Genomic DNA, 24,203 nt, shown 5'->3' with positions numbered 1-24,203 from the left:
ATCATGAATAACACAGCCTGAAGCCTTAGAATATTTCCTGTGAGGAAAGGAGAGATTGCCTTTGTCTGGTAATAATAATAAAAAAATAATAAAAAAATAATAAAAAAGACCAAAGTCTAGCATTCAGATGCACTTTAAAGAAAGGTCTTAAAAGATTTTGATTTTTCTGTGGGCACAAGAAACATTGGGAGTTCACTGGGAGATGGTCATACTTCCTGGTGAAGGGCTGGCGGTGCTGATCAATTATGCCCTCAAATCAGCTTCTTCCTGCAATACTAATGACTCATATGAAGCTCCACATTCTGGGAAACCAGGCTGGGTATTTTGGAGGAAAGGCCTTTCTCTGGAGAGATTTCAGGCACTTTCACTCGATTGCAGCTACATCACTGGCAATTTTATTTCCACAGTTGTGATGATCCCAGTTGGTAAGCGCAAGTGAGTGAAATCCCTTACCCCTCTGTTTATGAGTTTTATGAAAAGTTTTGTTACTTTATGAAAAGTTTTGCTTTGTGGACAAAGGTTCACAGAGACTGAGCAGAGATGAGAAGAAGGAATTATTGATTGTGCTAGAGTGTTAATATGCGATATGATGAATTCCAATTTAGGGAATTAAAAATAACAATGTGTAAAAAATAAATAATGCTCAAACCCCAACAATTTCATTGTGTTTCACCTATTTCACTTACTACTGTAAATTATTCAGGAACTCCATATTGTCTGAAAATTGCTTCTCAGATTCTCTTGTATTTACCATATTTGCCTGAGAAATCCATAATTCCTGGCAAAAGGCTAATCTTGACTCTTCTTAAAACATAACTCCTAAAAAGCTCAAAGGCTTGAGAGAATACTCCAGGACTGTTATTCACCTGTACAGCAGCAGTGCTACCAGCTGAGAACAGGACTTCTGGGCTACAGGCATTGCCCATAAACAGAGAAAAGACACTCTCTGCCCAAAGTGTTTGTAGTCCAAATTGACAAGACAGAGGAAATTATTATTCAAAGCAGTGTATTATTTTTATTTTGCAAATGAAGACCTGAAGTATGCAGAGAGCTAAAGGGCTTGTTTTTAATACTGCTGTTTATGCTTTTCATTCATGAGGGTTCATCTGGGGCCAAGCCTGGCTTTGCGTATGCTGAATAACTATTCCAGCACCTCATTTCACACACAATCAGCCCTGCTTACACTGAATTACTATTCAGTACTTGTTTATTTCCTGTTTCTTTCAGAAGAATTACCTGACATTGTGAACAAGGATATTGCCATCTAATCCTGTCACATGCAGCCCCTGCGGCAGAACTGGGAGCTGAACCCAAGCTTCCCATCCCTGGCCGGTCACTCAGACACAAGGTAATTTTTCCCTATGACAGGTGGTGGTGACTAAATGGCAATGTAATGGTGACTCAGGATAATAATTCTGGATGCCCTTTTGCCCATGCTAAGCCATCATTAAAGTTAGCAATCTACTGACATGCTCAGTTTATCTGTAATTAGTCAGCCTGTAAGGTATGGTTGTACTTGATGATTGCACTTGATGTTCTTGAAGGTCTTTTCCAACCTACGTGATTCTATGATTCAAAATAGTTGTGTTTATGTGACAGGTATACTGACGTTTGTTTCTTTCCTGCCATATTAAAGGCTAAAATGACAAACTTTCATTCCTTTCAGCCTCGACCCAATTTGACACCTCACAGTTCAGCTAGCTCCTTGGCAAATTTCTGCTGAGAACCCGCATGCCTGTGTGCTGTTTTGTAAATGCTGAGTAAGCAGAGAAATTTAGATGAAACACCAGGCCTGGGGCTACAGCAAACTGCATGGATTATCTAGTCCAACCACCAATTCACTTTTAGAGGTATATCTATAGCTGCCAGCCATACAGCAGCTTCTGTTCTCCAAACTGTGTTTCCTCTAGTTTATGTATTAACAGCTGTTTGCTTACAAACTGTACTCTGAAAGGAAAAATGTATCTGCTAATGTCCCAGTGGAATGGTGACCAGGGTAACAAAAAGCTTTACTCATGAATACATTTTACCATGACTGGAAAAAAAAAAAAAAAAGAATATAATTGCCAAAGAGCATTTGCTCCTTAATAAAAATAACTATAACTAGAATAACTGTAGTAATAATGCATTTAAATTACAAGACATACTCACTAGGTCAGTACCTTGATGTGGTAGGTGCTGTGCAGTCACAAGGTAAATATAATGCCTGAAACCAAAGGCATGAGTATAAAAAATAAAAATAAAAATAAATAAACAAGGAGAGACTCTGAGTAGGTTGGTGGCAACAGGCATGAAAAATGGTGTAACAAAATAAAATTTATTCAGTCCAAATCTCAGTAAATAAGTTATTTGAGAGATAAAGTGGATTAAATTAAATCAAACATTTTACTTGAATGAATATTTTAGCATCTTTGTGATTGGTTCTTTTAGCTTTCCAGGCCATAAGATTTATCAGACCTTCTGGTAAAGTATCACTTCTCATGAAAAAGGAAGGAACTAAGTGAGATACAATTAATTAGAAAAAAAAGCAATACCAAAGTAAATTTCTATCAGTCTTGTGTTTCCCACCATTTACATTGTGGCACAGACAACATTAACAATGGGATCCAGCAATATATTTACTGAGATGTAATTAAAATACACACAAAGCTCTGGGCAGATATACAAAATACACTGAGAAATTCATGCAAATTGGGCAAAATTCAATACTATATTCTCAACAAGCTTATTCATACCACAATTCCTCCTACACAAGAGCCGTATTATTAATTTTCTCCCACCAAAAGACTGAAAAAATGGGTCTTGTGAAATAAACTGAAGGTCACACTGTGAAGGAGGTATTAAACTTAGGGGAAAATGTATTGCAAGAACTGAAGGCATCGGCATTTAAACCAACCCGATTTAGATGATACAGATGTAAAACTTGATCTTTTCATACAGTGAAGCCTCTTGTATTTTAACCAGCTGTATCTCCCTATTATAAATGTTGTATTTTGCCATTCCCTGTGAATGAGGAAGTTCCTGTCTGGCACAGATCTAGAATTACTGTCCTTCTGTCCCTTTCTCCCATAAATTGTCAAATGCCCTAAATTGTTCAAACTGTATTGGGACAAAGAAGAAAACTGACCAAACCAAGGAGAAAAGAAAGGGTGATACTTTGCTAGCTGGCACTGGTAAGCCCTTTGGTCCACCCAGATGTTCATAAAACTGCAGCTTGATGCACTCAGGCTGTTCCATGGCCACGGAAATGCCAAGGAAGATGGGTGTGCACTCAGCCCCTCCATGGACTCACACCTTGAGAGGCATTTGATGGACCAGAGTTGTGCAAGACTTGGCTTGGTAGGATTCCTCTTTTCCAGGAATTACAGAGAGCTGCGATATATGTCATACCTCTGAGTACACCCCAAGACATTGTAGCCAGCACCCAGCTTCATTCTCACCACTGATATCCCATAGCATTATCTCACTGCACTTTTTTCTCTGGTCTGATACATTACAGCCTTGTGCTAAACTCTGCACAGAAGAACCCACTTTACAGGATGAAAACAGACTGTCAGGGTAAAGTACCCATGCCAGCTTGATACAAAAGTCTCTCTTTAGAGAGACAAGTGTTTTCCAATGATTTAAGCTCAAAAATTCAAAGTAGTTCTTTAGTTCTTTAAAACAAACAAACAAAAATTTTGATCGTGGCTTAAACGACCTTTAACTTAATGGCCGGCAATCTGGCAAAATGCCAGATTTTGTTATGGATCCTGAATGACTGTGCTTAATTTGTGCCAAAATATTCTTATCTATCCCCTGAGCTTTATCTGAGTTCATTATCTTATTTGGTTGTAGTTTATAAGCTATAACATTATTTTAGCTTGAAAATAAGTAGTTGAAAAATGACTGCAACAATCTGGGTATTCATGCATTTACCAGCTGTTCTGCAGATACTATAGGCAATACTGGCAACCTTTGGCTTCTTGTGACTATATTTTAAAGTAAATATTACTTACTGTAAAATGCACATATCTGTATATTGAAGTGTGATTTTGAGGGAACAGAGAAAAATCAAAAGTCATTCAAGGCCATATTATTCCATATGCTGACTTAAAAAATCAAAGGTGCAAGTCATTGAATAAAATTTCTATAAGATGTACAAGATAAGGATATTTCGCCATGAAAAGACTGCAGGAAGCTTCAAAATACATTACTGAAGTAAATACCAATACACATTTAAAGTGAGTTTTGAAGAAATTTGCTTTAAAAATTAGCTAATGCAAAAATGCAACCATTTGCACAGGAAAGCACCAATAAAAATCAGTTGAGGTCCAGGAAGGGTCTTATTAGGAGAAACTTCCATTTCCTGTTCTTTTTTCTTTAGTTTCCAGCTAAACTGAAAGAACTAAAACCTAAGACTCTAAACCAAGTATCTACAATTCATCTAAATCATAGTAAATCATGTAGATGTCTGGAACAGTAACTCTGCTTATTCAGCATCAAAAGCTCGATCCCAGATAGCATGAACTCCGTTGAACTATTACTGTGAACTCAGTAGAACTGGATAGGGTGATCTCAGTTGCCTATGGAACTTGAGGGACACAACAGCTGACCTTCAACATATCTTTTCTTAAAGTATTTCTGGAAGAGTTAGTGACATTTGAGGAAAATTTTACTCTCTAGACTCTTGGGTGCCTACATACAAAAAGAAGTGAAAAGGGTGGTGTTGGAGAATTCACGAGAAATGCAGAACAAGGTATCTTGTGGAAATGATACTGACCTGCACTGAGGGTTCTGGGGACAGAACTACTGTTGCTCTTTGATAATCTCTCTGAAGATGTGGTTTTATTTATTCATGTTCTGCATATGCTTATTTTTATCTTTGGTTTCTGAATCTGACAGAATCCAATCTTGCTGATCAGGAAGAATCATTTCAGAATCCTGTAATACACAAATCACAAAGTACTACTCAATTACACCTTCTCTGAGACCAGCAGCTTGTGTTTTGCTAACAGATATATTCCACAAAAGTATCCATCTTTGATGTGAAGACACACACAGACGGACAATATACAGATTTCCCTAATAGTCTGGGAACAGTTTTTGGGAATAGTTTTTGCTTGAAAAAAAAAAAAAAAGTAAAAAATCAAAAATTTTCACCTTAGCTTTCAGCCACAGGCACCAATGCCTTTTTTCTGCATTGGATAGGACTTTAGCATCAGATGTTTCCTCTGCTCAAATACACTCATACATTCATACACCCTAATCAAAGCTGGGTTCTTGATCATATTCCAACATGGAGTGGGACTGGGTTTGAGGTCTGAAACATTCGCATATGACACCAGAAGATTTTCACTCACAGGATTAGGAGGTTAGTAGTAGTTAAGTGTCCTGGTATTTGATATATACTCTCCAATATATTCAGATATATTCTGACCTGTATGGAGGACCAGACTGAACTCAAGACCAGTGCTGCAGTCATTGCAAGATGTGGAGCTGCGGAGGGAAATGAGAGATCAGTAAAAAGATACATTTCATTCCCATAGGCTGAACCTCATTATTTCTAATGAGTTTCCCATCTTACCTTCAATCTCTTCTTAAGAAAACACCAGTATTTAGTGATTGACACAAGCAGATTGGCATCCCTTAAAGCTCTCTTGATCTAAGCTGCTTGGCTTCAGGCAGGTTTTGTGAGGTCCTGCTTTTTGCTTGGCTCATGGGAACAAAAAAAGGCCAGACACTCCTGGCTGTGCAAGGCTTTGTGTCACCATGTGAAGTGTAAATAAAGTAGAAAAAATTGGTGTGTAATTTGGACTGAGTTTTAAATATAGTTTTTCAATGCAGCAATTTACTTGCCTTATTTTATTTATTTATTTATTTATTTATTTATTTATTTATTTAGGTCAAACCTGAGCACCTCTTGGTCAGGTCATTGAAAATGAGCACAGGTGTCCCCAGCCTAACTTCCCATGCAATTAAATTCATGCTGAGTCTGCTGTGGTGCTTGGCAATCCTAGACTTCATCTTTGGGCCACAGAAAACCTGCCTTCATGGGCACAGATTTTGAAGAAACAGACAATTCAAGGAGAATCTCCACTCACCTTGCACTTAATTTCCAGTCCATTTCTTTGCCTGTATATACTGCCACTTGCATAAACTCATGTGTAGTTGTCACAAAGCTAGAAAGGGAGAATGGATTGGGGTGAAAGTGGCCTAAAGTGTCTTCTATCTGTGTGTGCAACACACACATTTTAATATATTTATATAACAGTGTATATTTGTATATAGTTTTTTTTATTTATGCATATATATATATATGTACATGTGTCAAATTGAGAGTCTACCCTTAAAATCTTAGACTAATTCTAGGCAAATTTGTTACAGAGATGGAATAAATAGGGAAAATCATTTTTCAGGCTTGCTGCGGCAGACTGGTTGCAGTGTCTAATGTCTAATTCTCAGAGAAGAGGTCCTGTTCAACAAAGGGCCAGCTGCCACACAGGTTCTTGGGTCACTTATTATGGGATCCACATTTTCTTATGTCGGCTGTTTCCTGAACTTATTACTAGGTTGTAAGGTAAGATTTCATCCTGTAGACTTTGATATATACCTAGGCATAGCTATATCAATTGAGAGAATGTCAAAAGATTCATATGCCTAACTTAAAGGTCCTGGTGTTTTCCCCATGACTTTCCTGGAAGGTGCACTGAGAGTGTGCTAACACCAGGAATTATTGAACCTGTGATGTTTGCTGTGAACCTGGACATCTGTCTGAGGTATCCTTGGCACTGATTATTCTGATATAAGGTGTGCCCATGTGTATGCTCAGTGACCCAGGATTTTCAGATACACAGAGGTAGCTCTGGCTTGGCAGCTAGACATCTGGAAATCCTGGACACCTGACCAGACTTCAAATTTAACCTGAAAGAAATATCCAGGGGAAAAATGAAGGCTTGTCAGAGAAACTTGGATATGTAACACCCGCCTTGGTGTAGCTTTACAATACAAAATCGAAGACTAAAACAGATATATGCAAAGAAGAATACAGAAAAACACTATTTTTCTTTTTTCAACATGTGAAAAATATTTCTCTTACAAGAATAACTTATCCTACTGAAGAAAACAGCATAAAATGTACTAGGACTCCCAAAGGGGCCCGTTGATATCAGCAAACCCACCCAAAAGCAGTCACTTAAGGAGTTACTAGATGTTTTCCAGAGTCATCTGAGCTTCTGGGGTTTTCAGTCTGAAATTCTGTTTCCAGACATCTAACCCCTGGATACTGTACAACTGCTGAAAATGTTTATTTTGAATTAAGAGACTCGTTACTGAAGCTACTAGAGGACTTCTGTACAACAACAGTAATCAACATTTCCCTCAAAGCGAAATCAAACACTCGCCAAATGTTTGGGGGCAAGGCACTGTTTGTGTATGAATTATAACTAATGTGGAATTGAAAGGGAATTGCTCTGTTCCCAGGTTAAGCGCTGCTGGTGAAATTAGCAAATGTGATTCCTTTTTTCCCTCAAGGCATGAAGCTGGAGAAAAAAGCAAGAAGAGAGGGAAGCAGCTTCTGCATTTTTCTTCTAATCAGCCATGCGTATTAGCGTATAAGGCAAGACAGGAAGGTAATATGAGAATCAGGCAAGCAGCCAGATGACATTGTGTAAGGCATCTTTGTATAACTGCCAGCTAGTGTCTTATAATATTGAACACTGAAGTTTCTATTTAGCAGTGTTGATTGAATGGTGGAAAAAAAAAGAAATCCAGGCAAGGATAATGTCTGTAATCAGCACTGCACGATTGCTATTGTCTATGCTTGGTATACTTAATGGAGAAGCTAATTACCATGTGTTCATTTTTTTTTATTACGTTTACTATATTGCATGGAGAAGTAATATGATTTTTTTTTTCCTCCATGGGTTTACAGAAAACAAACAATACAAACAAAAACATGATGGACCCCCCCGCCTCCACCCCCAGCCCTAATTAATTCTCATTAGGGCCACCGTTTTTATTTCCAAGAGGAAGTCAGAAGGCTAGGACAGCATGCCTGATGAGCTCACTAGCCTAGCCCAGTGTGTGCTTGGACGGGGCTGCTGATGTGTTTGAATGTGACAGGAAGGAAACGGCGTAAACCCAATGCACAGTCGTTCCATTTAACTTCTCTGAGATGCATTCATTTTACCTACTACTTCCCATGCAGCTTTAGAAAAACAAAAGGGCAAAGTACCCCTGAAAAGTGGTGGATTGACAACTTCTTTCTGCATGGCTGGAGAGGAGCAATACCGTGGAAGCATACCCCAGGATGACATGACAGTGTCCTAAGAATTTTTGACCGAGTCCTGCAGTAACTAGGTGTGAGAACTTCTGGCACTCTGTTCCTCAGACCATCCCCTATGCCTGCTCAGTGTAAACGAGCTGAGTTTACTCTCTCACTGACTGCTGTCGAGGGGCACCTGCCACCGCCAGGGCAGGCAGACAGAAGTCCCTGCAAGACAGTGCCAGTGGCTGTGCCTCCTAACCCCTGGCCTTGTGGATAGGACTCTCTCTTGGGCGAAAACCTGCTGCTGCTGGAAGGGAGTTGATGGACACATCCTCAGTGGTCAACACCCTCTAAGCCTTCCTTGGTAGAGCTGTTTTGCTTTGTGTAAAATGCTTGAATAGATATTGTAAAAGGGACCAGAGCTTTTCCCTGAAGGTGAGTAATCTGGTTACTCATCTACTCACTGTTCTCCCCCTCTCTCCTTTCCAGTGAATAATTATCCCATGAAAAGTGAGCATTTAGGGCCTTTTGTGACCCAGGTCATTGGGAATTTATATCTCACCTATTGTCAATGTATGTCTTTCAGTCAGATCTGTGCCACTAAGGGCCTGATTTTTAAGTGTGTTTGGAAACTATAAGAAGAAGATGGCGATACTTAGTGGGATTTTTATGAAGTGCCTTTGTGTTCCAAACCCCCATGGGAAAGCAGCTCCATCTAACTGTTAAATCCTGAGAAATATCTTATTTGCATTAACTATGCTTGGAGGGTTAAAAAGACATTAGCATAACCCTTACAAATTGTATAATGCTATGGAGTCCCGTGAATTGCTGAGTGGCCCCTGGAAGAGGTTGGGATCCTACTCAGGTCTTGCTGCTTCTCCCAGAAGGATGAGGTTCCACATTCACACTACATGTAGAGCATGCACAAGGTGCATTGTCCCCAGGGATGTGAACGTCAATCGTCAGATGCCGATTAGACCAACATTCATACCAAGGCAGAGCTAAAAACAATGTCAGTCAAACTGAACTCAGTGCTCATTTTAACAAGCAGGTTCACAAAGTCTGGTCCTCCCACGCTGAAAGAAATAGGAAGATGTTACAGTATTTATAGACTGGATTTCAAAAAGCAGAAGCAGCTAATGCACTCTCTTTATTAAGCACACTCCCCAGTGCCTGCAAATTGCTGAATATTTCAAGCCTTATTTAATTTTTAATACAGCAATCTGTTACGTAATCAGATATATTTTGAGGGAAACTTATTATTGCGTCTCACAGTCTGACTGGTTTCCCTCTAAGAGGCTGGCAAACTATTGCATGTGGTTTTTATGGGCAGGAACTCCTTTTTTTCATACCACTGAAGCTGAAATTAAAATGTCCTACTCAATGTATGGGGTATATTAGGCACAAAGAAGCAGTGTCTGACAGAGTGGTGGTAAGGGGACAGATTAGTTCTTTGTCACACAGGGAAGGAGTGAAGACTTTCTCTTCTGATAACAAATTTTAATGTAAAAATTGGCTGCTCCACCATATCATCCTCTATGGCTGCCACACACTTTGGCAAGGTAAGCAGGAGAGATCAGGTGAAGAAGTGTTTCATTGCCTTTGAGACATGAGAAGAAGGTCCCTGAAGAGTTTGGTTGTTTCTGGATTCATAAATCTTAAAAATATGAAACTGAGATATGTGAGAGACCTGGCTCAGGATCTTTCATTTCTGCTCTGCCCTCTCTTGGTATGGGAGATGGGGTATGTTGGAGGGATGGACATAAGAGTAATCTACGCTGGAGGTACAATTTCATTTACATTCATTATAATTAAGTTTCCTCAGAAAAAAATAAAGGGTAAATACATGAGAGAAAATTACACCAGGTTTCTGCCTGTGAATTGATGTGTAGAGCTAGACAGGGAGCAAACTTTACCGGGTCTCACACTCTCTACCGCAAAAGGGGATGAACAACAAGTGCAAGACTCAGAAGGGGAAGGTAAATCTCAGGGACTGAAGAGCACCTTCCCTAGGATGCTGGGTGGTGTAGTAGAGCAAACTGTCCTGCTCTTCCTTAATCTTCCATCATACTTGTATTTCTTTAAAGAAAGCATGAAATTTTGTTGGAGCTCCCCTAGACAAGTGGTTTGGTTACTTACAGGTCTTATAGGTTAAACCATCTGTTTGTGTATCTTAGTGTGTCATACTCAGTTCTGGTCCCATTACACCCTGGGTATAACCTTCTACTTCCTAAATATCTCATCTGAAAAAAGAATCAATTGAAATGTTTTTTCTGAAGAGAGTACATCAAGTTCTTGTTGTTTTCACATGCAAAAGATCTGCTTTTACTGAAAAGGAGATTTTTTCTAAGATAAAAAAGGGGAAAAATTAACACTTTGTAGTTCTCTGTTACAGAACATCATCAACTTACTTTGTGTGTTTGGACTCACAGTGATAACAAAGGACATGTTGAAGAAACCAGCAACTGAAATTACAGCAGAAGATTTGTTTGGGTCTCTTGTGCACTAATAAGCTTTCTGCTGGCCTCCATAGTGACCTTCCTGTGTCTGTTATCAGGTGCTCTCATTATTCTTTCTTCTGAGTTCTTCTGTAAGGTGTGGGAGAAAAAGAAGTGAAAGAAATGTCTCAGGAAATACCACATATTGCCTGTATACACATGGTAGTAAGGTAGTTTAGACTGAAATATGTCAATTGGATTTTTTTTTTTTCATAGTCAAGAGAAGTTTATAGATCGCTTTGTTTTCTTTCACTGTATAACAGTATGCAACAGACTTCACTGAGTTTGCCTTTAAAGCATTTCTTACTGTCATCAGTTTTAGACTGTATTTTCTTCCAAGTTTTTCAGGTTGATCTAGCAAAAGCTTTGGGTATCACCCCTAGATATTAGTAAATATTTAGCATTCAAAAGTGAATACAACTCCCTATCCTCTTCTTATTCCCTAAGGATAGTTCCCTAACGTGTTCTGATATGCTGAAAAATACTGAAATAGCAAAATAATTTTTCTCTCTAAACAGATTTGAAAGTGGATATTATCCTTCTAACTGCACATATCCTTATCCTTAGACATCTCATAAAATGTCAGCAAGGGACTACCTATTTTAGAGGGAATTAAATCTGTGGGAATAAAAAGTTTAAATACTACTCAAAGTCACATATTTTTTCTACTTTTTTTTTTTTTTTTTCCTCTCTTGGAGCCAATCTATATCATGACATAGAATGTCAAAAGCAGTTGTTCTTTTCTAAGATATAAGAAGAGACTTTCCTGGACTGTGTAAAGTAATATGTTCTTAATTATGCTCTGTCCTACTTGGTTTTGCTGGAAAGAGTCAGCCTAGACTCTCCCATATCTGACTTTATGGTTTTCTTTACTAGAAATGTACATTCCTTCTTATCTTGAACTGCAACTCTACCCATGTGCAGCTCTGTAGTGATCTAGTAAAACACTTCAGTTAATGTTTTTAAAGATATTTTCTGTGCTTAGATACCTACTTTTAGTTCTTCTTTTTAGAGTAGGGAGAAGCTAAAGTTGCCCATTATGTTAACGGTGATTTTTTCTTCCAAGAAAAAAAAGGTTGCAAGCGAGTACATGGAGAATTTATTGTGGCATCACTGGTCATGAATCTGGAGAGCACATGTTGTTAATTTTGAAGATGGAGACTTAGTTTGAGCCTCCCTTCAATCTATCAGATTGGCAATAGACTAGAGCATTGCAACTAAACTGAGGGTTCAAGTGAATTATTAATTTAAATTGATTTTTGTCACATCACCTTTACCCTTCATCAGCTCCAGTAACTTCACAGGTAGGTTAATGGCACAAGTTGTGTAAATCCCCTTTTACTAAGAGCCAAACCTGAAGTGGCACTTGGTGTGGGCTAAGAGCAAACAAACAAGCTGCAGTGATACAGCCATCTATTAAGGTTTGGTAGCATTTTATACTGAAGATCGCTCATCAGCACCTTCTCTGGAATGTAAAGCCCAGCACATACACATTTCGGCAAGGAGGTTTCTCCTTTGTTATCCACAGACAGGAAGGACTGGCTCTAAAGAACTATTAAAGGGATAACAGGCTCTGATACCAAAGGGAAAAAAAAAAAAATCCTTCCTCAATAAGAAGTAAAAAAAAAAACTCCAATTATAGAAGATCTGGTCATTTGAAATCTCTTATGCCCACACTACATTTGATTTCCCTCTCTCTAAGGTCTTGCTAATGCTGCAAGGCATGTTTTTAATCAGATTCCAAAATAAATACAGTTTATGACAGACCTTGGAAAGGATTAGTTCTGCTCTGTCACTTGTATATCTATTAAATTTTATTCAGCCATCATAAATTTAAGAATACTGTATCTCATGGATATATTTTAAGACAGTAAATTAAAACAGTACACAGGAGTTGTCCCATTAGCGGAAAGTGGCAAATCCAGTGCATTTCTAAGCACTCCACTCTAATCTTCCTACCTCTGTACTATACAGAAGACATTAATGTGTTGTTTTAATTTGAGACTCAGACACTTAAAAAGCTCTCATCAAGAACAATTTCCAGGCCTTGCAAGATAGACGGGATAAAATAAAGCACTAAAAATAAATAATTCAAGACAAATTTTATTCATTATGCTGTGTTTTCTATGGGCAATGGTTTGTGTAATTTCTCCTGCAGTGACATTCTGAGCAGCATCTCCTTGTGCTTTTTGCTTCACACAAAACATTTGATTTACGTACTTGCACTTTACTATCAAGGTAAGCTTAAAATCTCTCTGACTGTCCTTGTTTTTAACACCTGAAAAAAAGTTCAACAAACCACTCCCTACCATGTACATGTAATTTTTACAATCTTTCTTTTCTTTCAAGAAAGGAATACTCAAATTCTTTGCTATTTAATTAAACATATTTGATTAATGTTGTTCTTATTGCTTACAAGGAACTTGGAAAAACATCTTTGTTGTCAGTGAGAAGTGCTAAGATTATTAGAAATTGTAAAATTCTGGCCTAGCTCACATGAAATTTACCTTGCTCAAATCTCACATGCCCAGCATTGAGTAGGGAAATTGAATGCATTTTAAAACATGTTGTCTATCACAGTTTTCACTTTCTTAGGTTAATACCAACACTGATCATAGTAAATCACAAATTAACACAAGGAATATAAAACAAGCCTATCTTTTCCAGGAAGGATCCTAATTATCTCAGATAATTTTTAATGTTCATAGTTACTCATATTGTTCTACCTATATGTGGCTTCCTTCTCACCTTTCTCAAATATTTCTGTCACACAGGTAACTCTCTGGCACCAAATGCCATACAAAGCTTGTTCAGTCAAGAAGTTACCAAGCAGTAACTTTTTGCCCTATAGATTGTGGCTAAACACATGAAAACTGAATGTGTTTTTTACTAGCTAAGCAGATAAAAGTGTCCCTCTTCAAAGAAGTAGATGGAAATATTTTGAGTCAATAGTAAGTCTGAGTTGTATGGGTTAGGAGGCCTTGTCAGAGTCAGAGAAATATGTGGTGCAGGAAGCTGGGTACTGTTGGAGAAGGAAAGTCAGAAAATAAAACAGAATCTGCAAAGAGTCATTCCCAACTGAACAGCAGGAAACAGTAATGAACATAGCCGCTGATGAAGCTAGTAAACAAAGTTTCTTTTGGGCCTGGTGGTAGATGATGGGACCTGGATTTCTGCCCAAGACTGTGGCTCTGGTTGTTTATTTCCAATACACTTTGAGAAACAGGACTTTGTAAGGGCCTGGGTATTAATTACATAGACCAAAAAAAAAAAAAAGGAATAACAGCAAAGAGATGGGGCTTTGTCTTAACAAGACAAAGGGTAAGATGAAAGGGATAATACATTGCTTTGTGGCCAATGCCACAGTAATGAGTTTGCTGCAGAATAAAAGGAAAGTGGGAATCTATAGCTTCTACTCAACAAAAGCCTCTCAAAAGACAATTCCATCCTCATTACTGTTTCAACAAAAGAATAACTTTCGCTGCCTGTCCAGATAGAGAAAATCAAGCACTTCAAAAGGTTGACTGTAGCAGGTGAAACGACATCTAACTAGATCCTGGGGTCACACTTAGGAAGCAATTAAAGTACTTCAGCTAAAAGCTCATGGCCTTGCATCAGACTGGATACAGTGGAAAATCTCTATCTTCTTTGGGACCCACTCTCTGTGGAGCTGATCCAGGGAGGAGTCCTGTCTCCTGTGTTATGATAGAAATGAGCAACAGGTGGTGCCATTTCAACCACCCTCACAAGATCTTTTATTTGTTTATTTATTTATTTTTTTCTTGTGTGTACTCTTCATCTCTGAGGAAACATTATGTTGTATTTTTTTTTGGTAAGGGCTGAGACACCAGAACAGACTCCAGACATGTTGTCTGTCTTAATCTCTTTAACTCAAGTCAATACATTGAGCAGAACTGCCTTGTTATTCTGAATGAAACCATGCGAGCGCCATTTGACAGTCTCTCTTGGTGAACCAGCAGTTGGAATATATACAAACTTGGTTACCTAAGAAAAATTCTGCCATTCTGCATCAGTTTCCACTTCCAGTGGGTAAGAGAGGTGGATATGCCACAGTTTGCACACAAAACTTTCTCTCAGAGCGTTAGAGGAGGGTTGGCAACTTACACCAGCTTTCAAATGTCACATCTCCAACTGAACACCATTGCTACTGGAGAATCTGGTGGGTTTTCATGGGATGGACATGAAAAGGAACATGTGAAGGACTCTGTCATCTGTTGCTCTAGATGACAAAGAGCTCAGTGTCCTTGCCTTTAGGTGAATGGTACAAAGAATGGTAATAGAAACAGCTTTTCCTATAATCTGACAACACAGAATTTCTCATGACATTTTGGGAATTACTTAAATTTTCACAAAGACTGTAAGTGTAACAAAGAACTAATTGGGGTGTCCAATAGACTTAAAATAGGCCTGCTAGATAAAAGTTAAAATGTAGTTTATTATGGAATTAAACAGAAAGGCATTTCTTAATACAGAGATTGGGAAAGCAGTGTGGAAAATCATCATTTACACATTGGACAGACATTGTAATTATGGGACAGTTATTGTAAGATTGTCTTGCACAGGGCAGAGAAGACGTATTCTCCTCCATTTGTCCTAAGAAATCATTGCCTAAAATAAAGTGTCGATTTAAAAAAAGCCCTTCTTGGAATAAAAAGCAGTTGTTAGAAAGCCCAGAAAAGAACAACACAATTATCAGAGAAATAGTTAAGACAGACTCTGAATAAGTTCAAAGAATTTGGTTTGTACAGATTGGAAAAAGCAAGATAAGTGTGGGACATAATAAAAGCTTCAAATATGTAAAAAGTTGTTATAAAGAGAGAGCAAACTACTTGCTATGGCTGTTGAGTAATTTGGCAGAAAAGAAGATTTAAGTTGAGCACAAGAAATAAAATTGAAGAGGCAGCTAAGAGAATCCCCTTCAATGGGAGTACATAAAAGCAGGTAATGCATACTTTGTTTAGTCTGGTCAAAGTGTAAGCTTAATCCTTCTTCTGAGGAGGGAGTAGGTGGCCACTTGAGGTCCCTTCTCACTGGCAGGTTTATGAGTCATAGTGGCAGCTAGAGAATAGAATTAATGGGCACCTGCCAAAATTACATCCAGGAAGTCCTTCTCTTATCAATCATCTAGAAATATTGTCACTGTTATGTCACATCAGAGAGGTGTTTTCTTTCTGTTGTTGACACAAACTCCATTTTTTCTCTTAAGAAAGTGGGTTCTTGGAGGAAAATTACCTTATAATTTCAGAAATCCAAAGTAGGGTCTTGTTTAAGTTCCATAGATGCTTATAAATTTTTTTAATCCACTCTTGAACCAGATGAGAAATATCTCTCATAGGGCTTATTCCTGGTACTTGTCAGCAGAGGAAACACAAGGTGAACAGGGCTAATGGGTATTCAACAGCAAAAGTAAACCAAATAATATTTATAACCAGTAGCTCAGTGAGAGGTGGTGTCCCAGGCCCAGATCTGCCAGGCTGATGTCTTGCATTCACAGGTAGGTGCTTCTGATGAGAAATCTGTACTGTAGTAAGAGATCTGGCATACCCTGGTTTGAAACTGGACAAGATCACAACATCAGGGTAACACTGATCACTGTAAGGCCATAACTGATTACATCAATGCACATGCACAAACAGGTTGTTCATTACAAATGTCTCCCACTGCAAACCTGTGCCTTATTTTATGAAGATAATAGCTTTTTGCCAGCTTGCTAAGCTGGTAGGCCTTCTATACACTCGTCTGTACACCCATATACCTTTCTGTAACCACAGCTGCATATGCACAGAGTGCTAGGCCGGGTACATAAGAAGAGGTAAGGTTTTATTAGGCCAGCCATTATAATTTGTAGAATTTCTCCTTATGGGCAGTATATTATTTCAGGCCCACAAGCCCTCAGCTGGTTCTTGGGAATTAGAACTTTTTCTTCCAGGTGTGTCACAGGAAATCAGAAGAGCCTAAGGCATCTTTCAGCCTATCAAATCAGTCACCATTTTTCAAGGTAACAGTATTTTAAAGGTATTGGATTTTTTTGCTTTCTCAGCTAGTAGTTTTCTTTATCTGAAGGTTATTCAGTCTGATAATGTATGCCTGACCTTTGGTTTAGGAAGAGGAAAAGTAGGCCCAATATCTCCATCTTTATTTGTCTCACCATTAGTATTTCCTTTCTTTATAAATCACTCACAGGTCTAATGCTGCCCTAACTGTTGAGAAAAGCCAGGTTGGAGAAATCAGCAAGTGTTCAAGGAAGCACTTAAAGGTGATGGGCTGCTGCTTCAAAAAGTGCTTGCATAAATAAATCTGCAGCACAGCAGAAGGGAAATCAGGCTAGAAATCTGGCTGACTGCCTGCAGTCCCCAGGCCCAAGGCAGTACTGCTGTTAAGTGAGAACAGGTGAAAGCAATTGTATGTTTTTACCTTCATCTCTTCTCTTTGCACATGTGGTGGGAAACTGACAAGTCCATTCAATAGGAAACACAACGGCAGGAAAGGCATTCCTTTCTTCAAGGAGATCCCAAATACAGCATGGTTAGACTAAAGCTTTACTTCTCCTCCAGCCCCAGTGATGTCAGGTAAGCTCTGACCTTCGTGTTTTCCCTCTTGCGTAGTGTTGCTTGGCCTCTGGCATGTAAAACACTTTGCAGGTAACATAACCTTTCACATCCCTTACAAAGCTGGGTGGCTCAGATGGTAGAACAATACATTGAGGTCTCCAGCTGAATGAAGGCATCAACACTTTCCAGTAGGCAGAAATGACAGATAGAGACAAGAACACTTGGACCCTCTACACATGGAGAGAAGAACTGTAAAGAAGATGCAAATGGTTGGGGGAGTAAGATGGTGTCGGGGACAATTTGTGTATATATGACAACAAATTATTAGAACAAAAGCCATCTGAAAGGAGATGATAAATATTGATTTCAGAGTGCAATTGGAAGAGTAGTAGGAAGTAGGAGGTGCAAGGAACTGAAGGGAAAAGATTGGGATGGATATATAAAACAGGTAGCGGAAGGTTTTCAGAAATTCTGGACTGGAAAAAAGCAAGTCAGATTGGACAGCACCAGACAACACCAAATTTGTTAAACAGCCAGTTGTTAGCATGCCATCAATTAGAGCTGGTGTTGAAATGATAGCCAATACAATCAGAGAGCAAGATTTCAGTCCTCTGACTTCCTAAAACATTCTCTCCAGGCTGTACATGATGCTGTATTGCTGTATTTAAAGAAGAAAAAGATTTTTTTTTTTTTTTTTTTTCCTGAGCTTTAAAGAAAGGTAAAATCACAGCAGTTTCTTTCCTATGGTTCCCTTCTAGATGGCTTTTAAAAAACACCTCTAAAAGTACTGAGGTTTAATGGTTTGACACTGCTCTCACTGAAGTCACTACTGAAATTCCCATTGAATTCAGGTTCTAAACAAGTTAATGAATAGGGTGAAAAATAAGTACAAGCTATGTGATCATAAAGCTTGTGACCAATGGAGATTTTCATTTCAGTTCCAGTAGATCGAGGTTTAAAAGAGGAGAAGCCAGTTTTCTCATTTGATATATGACTACCTGGACATTCAGATTCCTGGCCATTCTGGATATCAGAGTTGTGATCACGTACTTGCTCCCCGCCAATCAAGCAAATAAAGAAATCATGTCTTGATTTAAGCTGAGGAGAGAGTGGGACATTTTTGCCGTTATCCCCCCCCCCCCCCCGGAAAAAAAAAAAAAAAAAAAAAAAAAAAAAAAAAAAAAAAGGCCAGGATGAACAAATCACCCCCACCCAGCACAAACTTTATTCTTTGTTCTGCTTTTGTTTGCACTTGTCCTGACAGAGATGACCACATCTTTCTGGGGCAAAACACGTTGTCTGAGTCCTGTGACCAAAATAACATTTTTGTCCTGTAGCTCCTTTCAAAAGACCTCCTAGGTTTCCTTCCGTGCTGTCTTTGTGCCATGACCCACACAACACCGACTGTAATAAGCTTGAAATGTGTTAAAATAGAGAAAATGGAATCAAAATCCAGAAACTTTCAGAAAAAGGTCTGGATTTCTAATTTTTAAAATAAGTGAGGCATCTCACATAAATGCTGTGCTAGTCAAGCAATGTCTGGTTCCCTTAACTGGCTTCAGGTCTAATTCACACTCTCAGCAATTCAATGGGAGTCCTTCCATTCACTTCACTGGATGATACCTCTGGGTCTCAATGCTCCAGCAGTATGTGCCTAGGAAATGTATTAGATTACTGATAAAAGTTGTCACATATCCAAGGGATCATTTACTTCTCTCTCATGTAAAGAGAGTGTGGTTTTCTGAACATGAATGGACTGGCCTTGAGAATATTAAAAATGACCATTATACACTCCATAATTTATGACTGAAATCGCAGCTTCAGCTATATTGGGTATGCTTAAGTATACTAGAAGGTTGTGTGATTAAGTACTCAGTAAGTTAACTAAGAGCCTCGCTTTTCATTTCCATGCAGATGGTTCATTTACATGTTAGATTTATTACTTGCATGTTATATTTATTACTTATTTCTATAATATCTGCAATGTCACAGTACCTAACACTCTGAAGTTATGTGCATAGACCTAAGCTAATTAATAGTTAATAGACATGGACTCCAAAAATCAAATAAATAATCAAACAAAAATCCCATAGAATCACAGAATGGTTGAGGCTGGCAGGGACCTCTGGAGGGCATCTATTCCAACCCCTGCTCCAGCAGTGTCACCCAGATCAGGTTGCCCAGGACCACATCCAGGTGGCTTTTGAAAGTTTCTAAGGAGGGAGACTCCACAACACACCTGAAAGATCTCATTGTCCAAGAAGAAGAAGGGAGAGAATGGTTGGGTACAGGGGGTTCAGGAGTGTATGACAGGCTGGTATAACAGGAAGTAGACCCTGTGCTCCATCCATGTACCCATTTGTCAGATTTGTGTTTTGTTTTAATGTTGTTGACATCTTGGCAAAGGTGGTTTTCAAAGAGGGGTTGAAGGAGAATCGTGAAGGAGCTTTACAGCTGTATGCAGGAAGCATCTCCAAGGCTGAGAATGCCAGCTCTGGTTTGAAAACTGACCAAGTGGGGAATTGCAGGCTGGCAGCTTGGGTAAGCAGGGAGCAAGCCATCCAGTGCTGAATGACTGATGATGGGTTTAATTGTTTGTAAAGCATTTGAGAGCCTCAGGTGAATGACACCATAGGAAAAAAATAATGCTGAGAAGGCAAATGCTGTATGTAATGCAGGTAATGGTGCTTCTGGAAGAGACAGGAGGTACCACGCAGACCACAGCTTCCACTGACACAAGGTCGATTCCTTTGTCCCGTGCAAGCATTTCCTTTCCTGTCCTACTTCTTGTTATCTTCAAAATGAGAAAATTAAATAGTTGTAATATATTGAGTAAATTATTTTAATGAGAAAATTGACTTTGTCCTGAACAGTAATAACATTAATTGCTTTTTTTTTTATTATTATTATTTTATCTGAAGCTCTGTTATTTTTACTCCATCATTAAAAAGTAGGCTAATGTGAATGTGAAGTGAAACCAGTAATATATCTTGATTTTTTATTTTATTTATTTATTTTTTTTTTTTTGTGGTAGTTTTCCTTTGTGACCACTGGAAAACATGGTTTAACAGTTCAAAGTACAAGGCCTTTCCTTTACAATGTGTGTGAAAAACACTGATGTATGTGTTTCAGAAGTTCTTGTGCAATGATTGCAATTTTGACCCCCTACAATCTTCAGAAAACCCCAATTTATATAGCTCTACATCACACATACTCCCAGGAGCAATTTTTTTCAGGTGACCCCATCATCCCAGTAAGCTTATCACAGTACCTTCTCTGTACCTTAGACAAAACCTAAACCAAATTGCTCTCAAATTTATGGGAAATGAACCTTGTACATACGTATTCACTCTATAAGTAGCCCATTAACTCCTACGCAAGGGTCTAACATACACATATGTAGTCATTATTATGCTTTTGGTATCATAATTCAGGGGTCTGCTGTGTCAGCAGATGTGTAGAAAATGTGTAAACATATTTGAGGAAATTTCATCCCATCGTAAGTGAATGGGATTTCAGGAGTTACAGAATCACAGAATCCTAGAATGGTTTGGGTTGGAAGGGACCTTAAAGACCACCTGATTCCAACCCCCCCTGCCATGGGCAGGGACACCTCCCACCAGACCAGATTGCCCAAAACCCCATCCAGCCTGGCCTTGAACACCTCCAGGGATGGGGCATCCACAGCTTCTCTGGGCAACTTGTTCCAGGGCCTCACCACCCTCTGAGTAAAGAATTTTCCCCAAACATCTAATCTAAATTTACTCTCTTTTAGCTTAAAACTTTTACTCCTTGTTCTATCCCTACACTCCCTGACAAAGAGTCCCTCCCCAGCTTTCCTGTAGCCCCCTTTAGGTACTGGAAGGCCGCTCTAAGGTCTCCCTGGAGCCTTCTCTTCTCCAGGCTGAACAACCCCAACTCCCTCAGCCTGTCTCCATAGAACAGGTGCTCCAGCTGTCTGATCATCTTTGTGTCCCTCCTCTGGACTTTTTCTAATATTTCCATGTCCTTGTGCTGGGGGCCCTAAAGCTGAACACAGAACTCAGGTGGGGTCTCAAAGAACAGAGCAGAGGAGAGCAGAGCACAAACAACATCACACTTTTCATGTGGCTTTAATTGTACTTAGCCATGATTTCCTTCTGGTAAGATCTGGGTGCAAGATACAAGCAATTAATGTTTAATGAGGTTTAGCTATGAGAGTGATGCGCTTGGCAGGACTTCAAGCATCAAGCTTTGAGCTGTATTGTCCTGAGAGACAATGTATACTTTTATCTTGCTAGCAACTTAATGGTAGCTGTGGGTGCTTGACTTCTTACCTGACCTCTTTTTGGAGCTATGCTCTGGAAAGAACCAGCTTGCCAGGGTGGAGAGAGTAAGTAGTTTGTGTAGACCATTACATATGCAAACTTGCTATTTTGGCTGGCAATAAGAGACAGTGGGAAGAAAATAATTAGACTAGCCATGCTGAGTGTCCTCATCAAAATGAAAAACAAAAAACACACACACACAAAACAAATCAAGCCCAGGAATACAAGACTTTTTTTTTTTTTTTTTAGATGTAACCTTCATACTAACAGAAGGAAAAGCAGTGGTGGGAAAACAGATTTCTGACAAACTGGAAGTCGTCATTATCAAGCCTCTACCTTAAGACAGAAAAAATATCCCTCCAACTTGATTCTTCACAGTAAACTCTGACTGCTAATTATTTGCTAAATTTCCTGCTGATGTTCCCTGAATGAAGTCAGACTTGATGAAAGTTTCTGACGCTTCTCTTGTCAGCAGGAGAATAGAAAAAGTGGGCCAGCTTACTTCAGAAAGGACCCTCACTGTTTGTCACTTATGTTTCCACTGAACATGCCTAGATGCTTGTCTGTCACCAGCTCACAGCTTTCCATCCACCTTTTTTCATGATCATTTGAAGTACAGATGCTCAGCTTCTTCCAAACTGCATAGTAACAAAAACTATTATCATGTCACCCATCTTTTACAGTCTCAAGAAGAGAAGAAAACTTGCATGTAAGAAAATTAGTGTGACCAGTGTTCACACAGAGACTTCTACATGCCTATCACCACTGCTTGCACACCCATGAGTCAAACTAAAAGTAGTAAATTATTCCCACTTGGTGTTATTTCATCTTTATTGTGCACATTTCCCAGTACAATGAGGAACTGCCAGAGCTGCGTTTCCAACAGTTCTATAAAAGTATTATATACCTGTAGAGGGAGAGGCCTGTGGTGTCAGACAGAGGTCAGTTTTTCAATGATATTGAGTGATAATTGCAAAATTACTTCGGAGGAAAATTATAGAGGAGGAGCAGAGTCTGGAATCTTGGATCTCTGTGCCACAGAGAAGGCTCTGTGCAATCATAACCACACCCGGTCTCCTCTTTCACCTTAATGAATATTATTCTATATAATGTAGAAGAATTTTAATAGGAGGAAATTGGAGGACGTTTCTTGTCCTCTTGTCATCCTATGTCAGCTGCCATGATTTCGCTATGGTCTTATAGTTATCCCATTTGCTTTGGAAAAATTAGGTTCAGCATCAGTATCTCAAAATCTTTTATATATTTTAACTGCCATGTTTCAGAGAAAAGACTTATCTCCTTCCATTATTAGTCTAAAAATTTGGCACCACAGCAGTTAGCACAACAGCTGCAGCCCTTAGAGCGCCAGTCCTAAGTCCCAAGGTTGTATGTAGCAGAGCTGATAACTGAGCGAAGATGGTGCAAGTCTCACAGAAACACGTAATGTAAGATAAAGATTTCTCCCCAAATCCATATTTATTACATAATTTATTTCAGCATTACAGCCGAGAGGAGATTTATGCTCCCAAACACCAATGTTTGTGGTTACCATTGAGAAGGTACAAATTAGGGCCTTAAGTGTTTGTTCATGTTTCCTTGTTTCATAAGTGCCTCACTTCTGGGACCACGTAAGTCATCCAATAGCCCAAATAATAAATATGGTATGCTATCCAGTGTGCATTCCAGCATGAGTTACCAATCCAATGACCTGCAGTCTAGGGCTGAACCTAACCCACACAAATGATTCTTCCAACCCAAATAATACTATATTCTCCTTGTAGCTGGGAAATAGCCAGATGCCTAAACATATTACCCAGATACATCATTGCACAGCCTTCCTTCTCAGCCTGCCTGCCATTTCTCTACCATTGCTTTCTTGATCTAAAAAGAATGAGGGATTACTCTCTGAAGCAGTTCTACTGACCCCCCCCCCCCCCCTTCTTTTTTTTTAAGCAGAAATTGCCAGAGTTCTCTGTCAGTACAGGTGACTGATTCGTAGTCATGAAGAACAAATAGAAAATAAATATGAGAAAGGAAGTTTAGCATCTGATCCAAGAATAGATTTTTATTATTTTTAACTGTTAAACTGATAACTTGTGATTTTTTAAGGATCTTCTTATAGATATCAGAAAACCTCTAAAAACTTTACCCTGCCCTTGTTTTTTTTTTTTTTTTTTTTTTGTGCCAGCAAGATTATAAAAGGCAGATAAAACAAGCAACAGAAATTTATACCACCCAAGTATTTAGCTACTGAGAAGTGATGATGCAGTGAATTAATGACTTAGTTTATTATAGTTTTTCCTTATGACTCTGCATTAGAGGGTCTAACTCTGTAGATCCAATTTATTCTGATCACATAATGTTAAGTGTATTAGGTTTAATGGGCCTATTACAAAAGAGATTAAAGAAATCATGTTTACCAAAAAAGTAGGTTGGAATGAATAAAAATACCATTAAAAAGCCTAAATCACTTTTTATTTCCTAAACTTTTATGTCCAAATTTTCTTCTGTTGTGAGAATGGAAGAGTGATCCTCCTTCCCTCCTTCCCTCCTTCCCTCCTTCCCTCCTTCCCTCCTT

The 24,203-nt window shown here is 38.8% G+C and overlaps 1 long non-coding RNA gene across 1 annotated transcript; it reads left to right on the top strand.

The window, feature by feature from the left end:
* Positions 1-258: 258 nt before the first annotated feature.
* On the top strand, positions 259-9,829 carry LOC118167121. Its single transcript, XR_004750953.1, has 3 exons — positions 259-425; positions 1,228-1,368; positions 5,885-9,829. It is a non-coding gene; the product is annotated as an uncharacterized LOC118167121 (long non-coding RNA).
* The last annotated feature ends 14,374 nt before the right edge of the window (positions 9,830-24,203 follow it).

Source organism: Oxyura jamaicensis, chromosome 4, assembly GCF_011077185.1.
Source record: "Oxyura jamaicensis isolate SHBP4307 breed ruddy duck chromosome 4, BPBGC_Ojam_1.0, whole genome shotgun sequence".
NCBI lineage: Eukaryota > Metazoa > Chordata > Aves > Anseriformes > Anatidae > Oxyura > Oxyura jamaicensis.
The sequence above is the reverse complement of the archived record's forward strand: the minus strand, read 5'-3'. Positions and strand labels throughout refer to the sequence as shown.